We start from the raw sequence: 12,042 nt of genomic DNA, 5'->3' as shown, positions 1-12,042 counted from the left end.
TGCCTGTAGCTAAGAACACTGATTACAGTGAGAATAGCATTTTTATTACAAAGTTAATTTCATATATATAATTTTATACTTATGTAAAGTCAAATGTAGGATGAAGATTAAGTTATCAGTGAGAGAATGCTTATTGAAATTTTTATTCCCCTAGGCAAAAACCAAACCCATATCACAAGGAATACTGTTTCATCTCAGTGTGTTAAAGTCGTGTTGACATTTAGATGCCAAATATTTCTAAAGGTGTTTGCCACTTATTAGAACTTCATATAGAAATCTCGGCCAATAGGATTAAAATAAGTAAAGATGTTTGTTAATGTGGATGAAAATTTCCAGACAGAGAAACATGTAATGAGAGACTTGAAGAAAAATTTTCGTTTGAAAATAAGATTTAACCTTTAATAGGCATAAACAACATACATAATACTCCCTCAAATTAGAGGTAATCATTTATCTTTATAGTCAGATTGAAATTCATATATAATTTAAATAAAACCAAAAACAAAAGATTCAAAACATGGACAATGTCCTTAACAAAAAGCAAAGTCTGTACGTATGAAATGACTTTAAGTGTAACTACTATTAGATGTAAAGTAGGAAAAACCAATCAAGCTTCAGAATTATGACTTGAAGGGAGCCAGGAAACAGCAAGGAAGATTATTTAAAAACATTCACTGTCATCATTCTAATCCAATACCTTTACTGACTATTCTATAAACATAAAAGAAAAAAATCTGAGGGGGAAAAAAAGCTGGATAATAATTTAATAAACTTACCACATATTTTATATATTTTCCATTTTACCGGGCAAAGGTCCAAAAGGATAATTACTGTTTTAGTGAAATGTATCTTTGGCATCACCCAGAGTAGCTGAAAGTTCTCCAGGACCAGTGCCTAATAAAAAGATAAGAAAATAGTGCCAAGATATATATAATAGGAATGTATAGGTCATAATATCATGATGACAGAGACATTAGCAGAGATAATGCTAAAAATCTATATATTACATACATTATTAATTAACACTAAAAGTGATCTATTCCAAAATACTTGCTCAGAACAAATAACTATTTGTATCCCAAGTATTTCCTTATTCTGTTATGTTTTACTTAATACCAAAATTCATTTACACACCAACATATGTCTATAAAGCACTAAAAGCCTACAGCAGGAATGGCCAGTGTGTGGCAGGCATGGTACTATTTGTACCAGTCCTATGTTTATATCAGATATTTCTAACTGATGACAATATACTCTTTCCTGAGGACCTGGGCAAAGACTTGGATTCTTTCTTAACTTAGTGTTCCAGATAGCTACTATTAAATGAACAAACACAGGGGATCCATGAGATAAAATATATTTGCCCTCCCTGGTCTGGAGTAAATAGGTAAGGAAAAAAGCTTGTATTATTCAGTAAAAGATAAGTCAAGAAACAGCCAGTAATAAATAAGAATATGCATCATTGATAATTTCTAAGAATAATGCTTTATAATGGGAAAAGTTTTTAACTTAGATGTGAAAAGTCATTTCTTCAAGTGGTATGATAGTCAAATGATTTCAGTCCCTTGTTTTTCAAACCATATTGTCTAATCTTCTATACTACAGAGTTCTTATACCCATACTTATAAAAGGGATATTCCATAGAAAGTAATATACTTTGAATATCCTTTACGATGCATGTTTCCAAAGAGAGCACATATATGAAATAGACTAACCATGTTGCATCAAATTTTGATATGTAAATGAATGCTTCTTTGGAAACAAAAAATCAACTTAAAAAATTATTGAACTTCTACTATTGGCAACAGAACTAAAGAAATTACTGTGTGGTGATTCAAAATATGTGCTCTGGAATCTTAACGCTTGGAGTCAAGTCCTGGCCCCACATCTCACTAGCTGTGTGGTCCTGGGCAAGCAACTTCTCTAAAGTGTGAGTTTCCCCAACTATAAAATAGGGTAATAGGGGATCCCTGGGTGGCTCAGCGGTTTGGCACTTGCCTTTCACCCAGGGTGTGATCCTGGAGTCCTGGGATCGAGTCCCACATCGGGCTCCCTGCATGGAGCCTGCTTCTCCCTCTGCCTGTGTCTCTGCCTCTCTGTGTGTGTGTGTGTGTGTGTGTGTGTGTCTTATGAATAAATAAATAAAATCTTTTTAAAAAGTAGGGTAGGGGATCCCTGGGTGGCTCAGCGGTTTAGCGCCTGCCTTCGGCCCAGGGCATGATCCTGGAGTCCCGGGATCGAGTCCCATGTCAGGTTCCCTGCATGGAGCCTGCTTCTCCCTCTGCCTGTGTCTCTGCCTCTCTGTGTGTGTGTCTATCATGAATAAATAAAGAAAATCTTTTTAAAAAATAGGGTAAATATATTACCTATGTCGCTGTAAGATGTATAAGCTAAAGAAATACAATATTGCAGCACAAACTACAGCATCTACCTCTAGTAAACACTCAACAATATCACTATTATGTTGTTCTTGTTATTATTATAAAAGTTACTATTATTATTATACAAAGACCAATAGGATTCATTATATTCAACTCTTGCTTCAAGAGTCTGGGAGCATGAGTAGGAGGAGTTTGGGAGGTGAAAGGAAGAAATAGAATACGTCTCATAGAATAATACTGGTATAATACATAACAGAATAATATTGGAACATTGATACAAAAATTGTTATATCGATTCCACCTGAATTGTTGGAATACAAGAAAATAGGTAAAAGGATTAAGAAAGTCCTCCCTGAGAAGATATAATTTGAGAAAAACCTGGAAAAATAGATGTACATGATTTTAGCAAATAGAAGGATCAACATGAGTAGAACCAGAAAGAAAGCAGAGGACATGTTTGGAGAGTAATGAGCCAAGATAATAGTAGCAAGTAGGGAAAAATGTAGAAAAATAATTTAAAAGACACACTGACAATTAAACAAAGTATATGTAGAGATGACTATTTTATATTACATGGCCCAATCCTGTATTTATTTCTACCCTCTTTTTGAAAGTATTTATAAAACTAGTTGAGGACAGCTGTATTTTTTTGTTAAACTATTTAGTAGAATTTGTGCCTTTTTGTCTGTATGTGAATAAACACTGTACATTTTGCAAAAAAAAAAAAAAAAAAAAAGACACACTGAGGGGCAGCCCAGGTGGCTCAGTGGTTTAGCGCCACCTTCAGCCCAGGGTGTGATCCTGGAGACCTGGGATCGAGTCCCACATTGGGCTCCCTGCATGGAGCCTGCCTCTCCCTCTGCCTGTGTCTCTGCCTCTCTCTCTCTCTGTGTCTCTCATATGAATAATAAATAAAATCTTTAAAAAAGAAAAAGACACTGAGCCATATTTTGAAGGGCCAAGAATGCTGTGCTAAAAGACTGAATTTTTTATTGAAGTATAATCAACATGCAACGTCTTATTAGCTTCAGGCATACAATATATTGGCTAAATAATTCTATACATTACTGTAATGTCATTACAATATTATTGCCTATATTTCCCACCCTGTACTTTTAATATCCATAGAAATTAATTTAGAAACTCAGCATGTAATCTGGACCTAGAAATCTGGTGTAATACTAAGCCAAAATTGAGTGCCTTTGTGAGGCAATGATGTCTCTATCCCCAAAACTTAAGAGGTCAATCAAGCATATTTTATTATTTCTTTACTTCAAATTATTTTTTAAAAATATATTTTAATTAACATTTTAGAATTACAGAGAAATTCTTCTTTCTAATAAATCTAATGTATTTCAGGATTTTCACAATGATACTCAAACCTGCTTTAATTCTCTCTAACAATAACTAATAAATACAAGCTATGTAAAAAAGTTCTCCAAAACTGATATTTTAAGCATATTAACAATACCTGGATAATAACCCATATTAATAGAAACATCTTAAATATAAAAAGATGATCTCCAAATATTTACTTACTTATTATAAAAGTTATTATTGAGCTTTAAATCCTATATTCAGCTAAAAAGCGGTAGGTTTGGTTTTATAACAACTAGAAAATGTGTGTAAAAACTTCTCTCCAAACAAGGTTATCGATTTAAGGAAACAAGATACACATGTTTTACAAAAATAAAATAAAATACCATGTTAAGCGGCAAAATAAAGACAAAAGTAGAAGAAGCTAACTTTTTTTGAGAGCTACAAAATATATATCTTGTAGCTCATCGAATCCACCCAGCAGGCCTGGTTTTGCAAGTAGAAGTTACCAATAATCCTTGCTCTTGCTAGCACAGAAGGCTGAGACTGGGCTATAGAGCTAGAAGTTCAAATGCTAGTGCTGCCCCTTACAGGCTTTGTGATCTTAGATGATTAAGCCTCTAAGTCTCTTTCTTCATCCATTAAACCAGGAAAGTAACAGCACTTAATACTCAGAGATGTTGTGAAGGGAACTAAGGAAGTACATGTGAAATAATAATGCCCTATGAGAGCATTTATACAAAGTGCTCTCTAAGGAATCCTAGTCCTAGAAAATTGCCTTGACCAGAAAAGTTCTATAGTCTTACATAGACTGATGCTTGAAAAATCCTATATATATAATTTCTACATAAACTATTCTATCATTTGATAGATAATCTCCCAAAACTCACAAGTAGAAAAAAATAGAAATAGATGTACAATATTTAATAAAAGTAGGAGATACCTTCAAACCCAAAATACAATATAAGAAGAAAGTAGACAGTCTAGTAATGCATTTAACAAAATGGTGGCTGTTATACCTCAGAGATTTCCAAAGGTAATAATTGGAAGAGTTTGCTCCACAGATCATGATGATGTTCATAGTTCATCTCACTCAGAGGTGACAGGATTAAATAAGGTGGGGAGGGGTGAATGAAAATAGGAAGATTGGTGGAAAGTCTAAAAAGGAACAGTTGAGTATGGAGGCCCCTACCATTACCTCCGTATCTCTAAGTGAATAAGTGTAACACCACCACCGACCACCCTGAGAAACCAGCCTTTTCTGTATCTGTTGAATCAGAGAGGCTAGATTCAGAGACACCAGGCACCGTGGTGGATAGAAGGGCCGGGGAGCAAATATGTTGAAAATGGGGTTGCAATATACTACAAATCTCTGAAACAGGAAAAAATGAAATAGCATATTCAAGTTTAAATAAATTTCTCAAGATAATAAACTGAGAACAGTATGAGTACATAATTTTAAAACATAGAGGTAAATATTTTAAAATAGCTAAGAGTTGAAAGTGTTGCCAACAGGGATTAAAAGAGACACAACAGAGGACTGCATTTTTAGTTGTACCCCTTTTAACACTATTAGACTTTATTAAGTATTATGCATGTATTTTTTTATTTAGAAAGTATTTAAAGATAGGGGGAGATCACAGGAGTCCCCAACCATGTCCTTACTCTCTAGCCTTCAGACATTAAAAATTTGATAAAGTGCACTTTCATTTTCTTCCTTTTTTTTAATTGAAGTATAATTGACATAAAACATTCTATTACTTTCAGGTGTATGACATAATGATTTGGTATCTGCATATATTGTGAAATGATCACCACAATAAGTCTAGTTAACATCCAACACCATACGTAGTATAAAAAAATTTTTTTGTGTATGTGATGATGACCTCTAAGAACTACTATCTTAGCAACTTTCAAATATACAATACAGTATTATTAACTGTAGTCACCATACTGTACTTTATACCTTCATGACTTATTTATTTTATAACTGGAATTTCATAGTTTTTGATCCCCTTTATGCCTTTCACCCACCCCACACTGTCCCACCTCTGGCAACCACCAACCTGTTCTCTGTGTCTATGAGCTTGGTTTTTGTACTTGTTTGTTTTCTTTAAATCCCACATACAGCACTTTTATTTTTTTAAGTGGCCTATGAGCACTTTAAGTGACTTCAAATTTAAAATCAGAAAAATACAAACTATGTTAAATATCACTGAACTCCTTAATGATGGCTGGTTTTTGAATACCCACATGCTGCACATTTTACCTACCCACTGTCCAAGTGATGGGCATTCAGGTTTATCTATCTCTACCTGGATAAGAAACATCCAGGGTCCTTCCTACTCAACTCCATGAACATCTCTACAAAGAAAATCCCCATGCATGTCCCCTCAATTCCCCTTAGATATATCCTCAGAAGTAGTATGGTGGTTTTGCACTTACACTTCCTATGAATTAGTCATGCTACATTGTTCTCTATTAACACCAGGAGTACAATAGAGTTCTATGCCTTTATGTCCCAGTTGCTAGTATCCATCTTTCTAACGTTTGCTAGTCTGGTGATTTAAAGTCATAGCTCAATGTTGCTTTAATTAGCATTTCTTATATTACTCATTTTCTGTACCATCTTGTCACAGCCTCCTAGTTTTCTAAGTTTGCTCTTCTCTAAATTTTGTGTTAATCTACTTTATCTTTTTTTTCTAAGAGTGTATTTTTCTAATTGATTTGCAAGAGACATTTGCATATTTTCAATATGAAACCCTGGTTATTATTGGATTTTGTAAATATCTTTCCACTTCTCATCAGTTAATTGTCCAAAGAATCACTATGGAATTATATGCAGCAGCTAGAAGCTACATTAGATGTACAAGTAACAATATGAACAAAAAGAAGACTCAGTTTTAAAAGAAATAGAATGAAAAATATAAGATAATATACTTACATTAATTAAGAATATATGGATATAAAACAATATGCTTTTGGAGGAACATATTCAAAGTAAAATATACAGATTAAAGATATTTAAATAGTTTTCAAAGAGGAGAAAATGAAAGCGAAGTATGAGAGAAAAAAGAGAAAGGAAAGAGAGAGGAAGTGTTGTAAGGACCAATGAGAAAAGTAAGCCATGGACTGAAAAAATACAGTTAGTTTAATTAATTGCACTTAAATTTCTAAACAAAGTTGACCCATATAAAATGAAATCCAGAAATCTGATCAAAAGCTACATCAGGGGGCACCTGAGTGGCTCAGTCGTTTAAGCGTCTGCCTCCAGCTCAGGTCATGATCCAGAGTCTGGAGATGGAGCCCTAATCCCCGAGGGTATTATGCTGGGGCTGCCTGTTCAGCAGGGAGTCTGCTTCTCCTTCTCCCTCTGGTCCCCTCTCATGCTCTCTCGCTCACTTGCTCGCTCACTCTCTCTCTCAAATAAATAAAATATTAAAAAAAAGTCACATCAGTACAAAGGACCAACTCTACCTTAGGATACTTACAGATAAAAATGAAGATCCATAATTACTAGAATCAGAATTGAACATTTATTTTCAAATGGATTTTTTATCACTATATGAACACAGATTTCCTTTAAGTGAGTTTTTTAGATTTTTTTCCTTTGTTCAAGGATTTTGAAGAACTATATAATAATTGAATTAGTAGTTCTTAATCCCCTAAGCTTGAAGGACTGGTGAAATTCCACAATTAAATACTTACACGTCTGACGAAGTGTTGCAGACATTTTATTTCATCATGTAAGTATTTCTTATTAAATCAATGCCAACCATCACCTATTATTACTGTAATTTCTAAATAACAGGACTATGGAAATTTATAGCATTAAGAGAGTATAAACTCAAAATAAAGAATACTTCTTAAATCAAGCACATTCAGGTTTTGTGCAAAATATACATTAACCTTATTTTTCTCTCTGCATTATGAACTAGTGAAAATGTATTATGGTAGGACGACAATTAGGAAACACTGAACTAGAAAATATCAATACAATCAAACACTCCAGGATTGTAATTCTACATTATACTCAGAGAAGGAAGGAAGATATAGCTTGCTTCTGTATTAAGGATTATGCAAAATCCAAAGTATATGCCAAAAACAAATGCTATATCTATCACTAATAATTAAGCAAAATGATCATTAACTTGAATATGTTAGAAAGCAATATAAAGTAAATTGAAATAAAATTAATTGAAATTAATATCTTAATATTTGATCTTCGAAAAATTATTCTGAAATGAAACTTGTCAATATTCTGCTATTCTACTAAATTGTTCTTTAAAAAGGCCAGCAAGATTTCTAGAAAGGCTTTGGGTGTGGGGCCACAGCAAGGGGAATGTCCGGGACCCAGCTAGCTGAGATGCATGCTCCGCTGCACCAGGCTGGGCTGGTGTCTGCGCTGCCTGTGGATTGCTTGTTCCAAAATGAGTAGTTGGACCAGACTGTCAAGTACTACACCCTGGAAGAGATCCAGAAGCACAACCATAGCAAAAGCACTTGGCTGATCCATACCAATCCAAAATGTACGATTTGACCAAGCTTTTGGAGGAGCATCCTGGTGGCAAGAAGTCTTAAGGGAACAAACTGGAGGGGATGCTACTGAAAACTCTGAGTATGTCGGGCTTCTACAGACACTAGAGAAATGTCCAAAATATAAGTCACCTCATCTGGATAGCAGATCGAAGATAAGCAAGCCTTTGGAAACTCATTACTGCTGTTGATTCTAATTCCAGGTGGTGGACCAATTGGGTGATCCCAGCCATCTCAGCACTGGTGGTTGCACTGATGTATCCCCTCTACACTGTCCAAGACAAACACATTCTCAGAAGCCAATGAAAGAAAAGACTGCTTTGGACCAGGGAGAAAGAAGCCAATGTTAACTGTTTCAACGGACAGAAGAAAACAGTCACCTGAAAAATAATTTTAATATTTTTTAAAATTGCAAAACATTCCTTACTATTTAATTCTTTAAAAATTACTTTTGTTGTTAAAGTGAATTGCTGGGGAAAATGCAGCTGTACCACTTATGAAAAAGTCTGTCAGATGGTGCCTAGATGGTACCTAGAATTTATAGTCTTTAACCCCTAGTTATTGACTCATTGGCATAGCCAGATGCAAAGTTTACCAAATGTCAGGCCTTTATGAAATGTGTTAATTCCTGTTTAGTTTCCATGATTATATATAGTTAAAAAAATAACCCTATGTATAACAATCTTTGTTTTTTAGTCACACAAATAGGTGTATGACTATACACAAATAGGCCAAACTTTGGTGTTTATATTTATGTACCTTCACTAAATGAATATCATAGAAAGTAAATTAAGTTTGTAAAATCATATAGAGTAGAAACCAACTTCTAGGTATTGCCATAAACAATTGTTTCTTATACATAATGGAGAGAACTAGAAGTCTGACTTTACTAATTTTTTGGACCTTCAATTTTTTTAAAGATTTATTTATTTATTTATTCATGAGAGATTTTAGAATTTAGAATTAAGATTAGGTTTGCCTATGTAGATATATTCTAAAGACAAATATTATAAATAAGAGCATTTTTAAAAAGTTCACAATACCTGATGTTATCAAATTATGCAGATACAGAAAGTGTCTTGGCCTTCTTTATGAGCAAAATTAAAGTGGTTGAAAACTTCTATGCTATGCAGTGCTCATGCGTGATATAAAACACACTCTCGACATGTCAAACTTTTATCTTCCTTCTTTTAAGCAGTTTATGGAATTCTCCATCTTTCTTTCCTGGGGATAAACAAAACCTCTTTGCTTCTCTATTTCTTTACTCAGCATACAATGAACTACACTTATTCTTTCTAATGTGTAGGATGGATATTTTTAAAATAATGTTCTGTTTAACACCTGTTCAATTTTATGGATACTGCACATCTAAGGTACTGTATACCTTATAGAAAGCATATTCTGTATCTACTTAGGTGGTTTTTATATTAATATATATATATATATTTTTTGTATTAACAGACTCTTCATCATCAATTGTGAGGATTTTGATTTTACTATTTTGCCAAAAAGAAAAAGAAAAAAAAGAAAGAGAGAGAGAAAGAGAGAGAGAGGCAGAGACACAGGCAGAGGGAGAATCAGGCTCCATGAAGGGAGCCCAATGTGGGACTCGATCCCGGGTCTCCAGAGTCCAGGCCCTGGGCAGAAGGTGGCGCTAAACTGCTAAGCCACCCGGGCTGCCCTGGACCTTCAATTTTTATTTAAATTCTAGTTAGTTAATATATAGTGTGATGCTGGTTTCAGGAGTAGCATTCAATAATTCATTACTTTCATATAGTACTCAGTGCTCAACACAAGTGCCCTTTTTAATATCCATCACCCACGTAGCCCAACTCTTGCCCACATCCCTCCCTCAATCCTCAGTTTGTTCTTTATAGTTAAAAGTCTCTTATAGTTTACTTGCCTCTCTTTTTTCCCCTTCCCCTATGTTGATCTTTTTGTTTCTTGAATCCCCTTCCCCTATGTTGATCTTTTTGTTTCTTGATAGCATATAGATAAACATGATGACAGAGAAGAAAGAAAGAAAGAAAGAAAGAAAGAAAGAAGAAAGAAAGAAAGAAAGAAAGAAAGAAAGAAAGAAAGAAAGAAAGAAAGAAAAAAGAGAGATACGAATACCTAAGGTATATCCATGAATAACAATTTTGTGCAAATATAAATATTGAATTTTGGTGGTTTAAAAATTAGGTTAATGCTTTAAGTCACATTCAAAATTTACATGAAAAGCTATTTTTATTAAAGATTTGAGACACTGATAAACTTTCAATCTGTGTTTTAAATGTTCAAAAATTCCATGTAAAAGTGAAGCTGTCAGAAAAAATATGCAATTAAGTGCTATTGTCAACACAGAAGAGAATTTTTCTTCTACTTTGTATTTCAGGAGTCTTCTTATGAAGCTGAATTTTATAGGTGGCCTGCATTCTGCAGTCACCCAGTCTGACTTGTCACAATACAGAATAAAAGTGTTATCCTCATATTTGAGTACTTTATATTCAACATTTATAAGATGAAAGAAATAGGCTGCCTAGTATATCTGGCTCAAAAGGAGTGACAACTCAAAGGAAACCTTTTATAAAAATCATGGTATTACATAACTTTGAGTTCCATTTTAACAGGAACTAGTGCCTGGGGCAAAGCTGGCATCCTAGCAAGGAATTCTGAATATACTCTGATCGATATCACATTGTCTCACCTGCAATTGCTTCCCATTTAGCCTTTCTTCATAAATATTTGCCTTCTATCTATATTCAACATATAACCACAGTAACCAAAACGACATTTGTGAAATCCAAACCAGATATACTTCCTCAGCTTGGAAGTCTGCAGTGATTTCCCATTAGCTTCAGCTAAGATAGTAATGTGTTAGGTCTCATGAAACATGGAAAACAAAAATCCATTTTCTTATTTTCTTTTATCAGTTTTCACAATATAAGAAATCTAACAAACTACAGCATTTCATATGATTACCAATCTTGAGTAATTACTTTCCATGAAAAGGGAAATTTGGAAATGTATATCTGAGCTTGGGTTCATTGTGTAATATAATTAATACCCCCAGGACTGGTCAGATCTGTACTACATTCATTTCACCCAATTTTTCTGTAAAGGATTACAGGACCAGGGTATATTGCAGCAATACATAGACTAAATACTTAATATTCAAAATAGGATTTAACACAGCACAGTTGGTGAAAAGCATCACCACCACTACATATAATAAAATACCTTCTACTAAGTTAAATATGTAAGTATTTTTCATAAAGTCAAGCAATCATACTTCAAATTATAAAACCACATGACATTATGAATTGGACTCTAAAATGAACTTGCTAAATAAGTATTTCAACAGATTAAGAGTAATGAGAATATACAGATTTCAAGGGCCATTGGTTTAGACCAAAATGTCTTGGAAGCAAAAAACAAAAGTCATCACTGGTTGTTCAGGGTCAGTAATTACCCAACTTAAAGTAAAATGTGATATTCCAAATAAACAAACAAACAAAAAAAAGCCCTCTCTCCTGAGTTATCCTACAGGAAACTTCCTGTCAAGACTACATTTACCTTAAAAAAAAAAAAATCCCAGTCATACAAAATGAAATTTTGTCCATGGTGTAAGCACATATATAGACATAGTTTAGTGCCTTAATGTCTAAGTCTATGTTAAGTCTTAGGAGGTCCTAGAAATGTTAATATCGTAAAGATTAGTTCTAATTTACATAGCTCAGACACACTGAGCTCAGGTTGGCTCATATTGTCTCACAAGACCCACCTACACCCATCTCTTCCCATCTCCACTTTCGGTGAGGTCGTA

General features: G+C 34.0%; 1 pseudogene; it reads left to right on the top strand.

The window, feature by feature from the left end:
* The first annotated feature begins 4,701 nt into the window (after positions 1–4,701).
* Positions 4,702–8,540, top strand: LOC129501635 (cytochrome b5-like; annotated as a pseudogene).
* The last annotated feature ends 3,502 nt before the right edge of the window (positions 8,541–12,042 follow it).

Source organism: Nyctereutes procyonoides, unplaced genomic scaffold (assembly GCF_905146905.1).
Source record: "Nyctereutes procyonoides isolate TBG_1078 unplaced genomic scaffold, NYPRO_anot_genome, whole genome shotgun sequence".
Classification (NCBI taxonomy): domain Eukaryota; kingdom Metazoa; phylum Chordata; class Mammalia; order Carnivora; family Canidae; genus Nyctereutes; species Nyctereutes procyonoides.
Note: the sequence above shows the minus strand (reverse complement) of the source record. Positions and strands in the feature narration are given on the sequence as shown.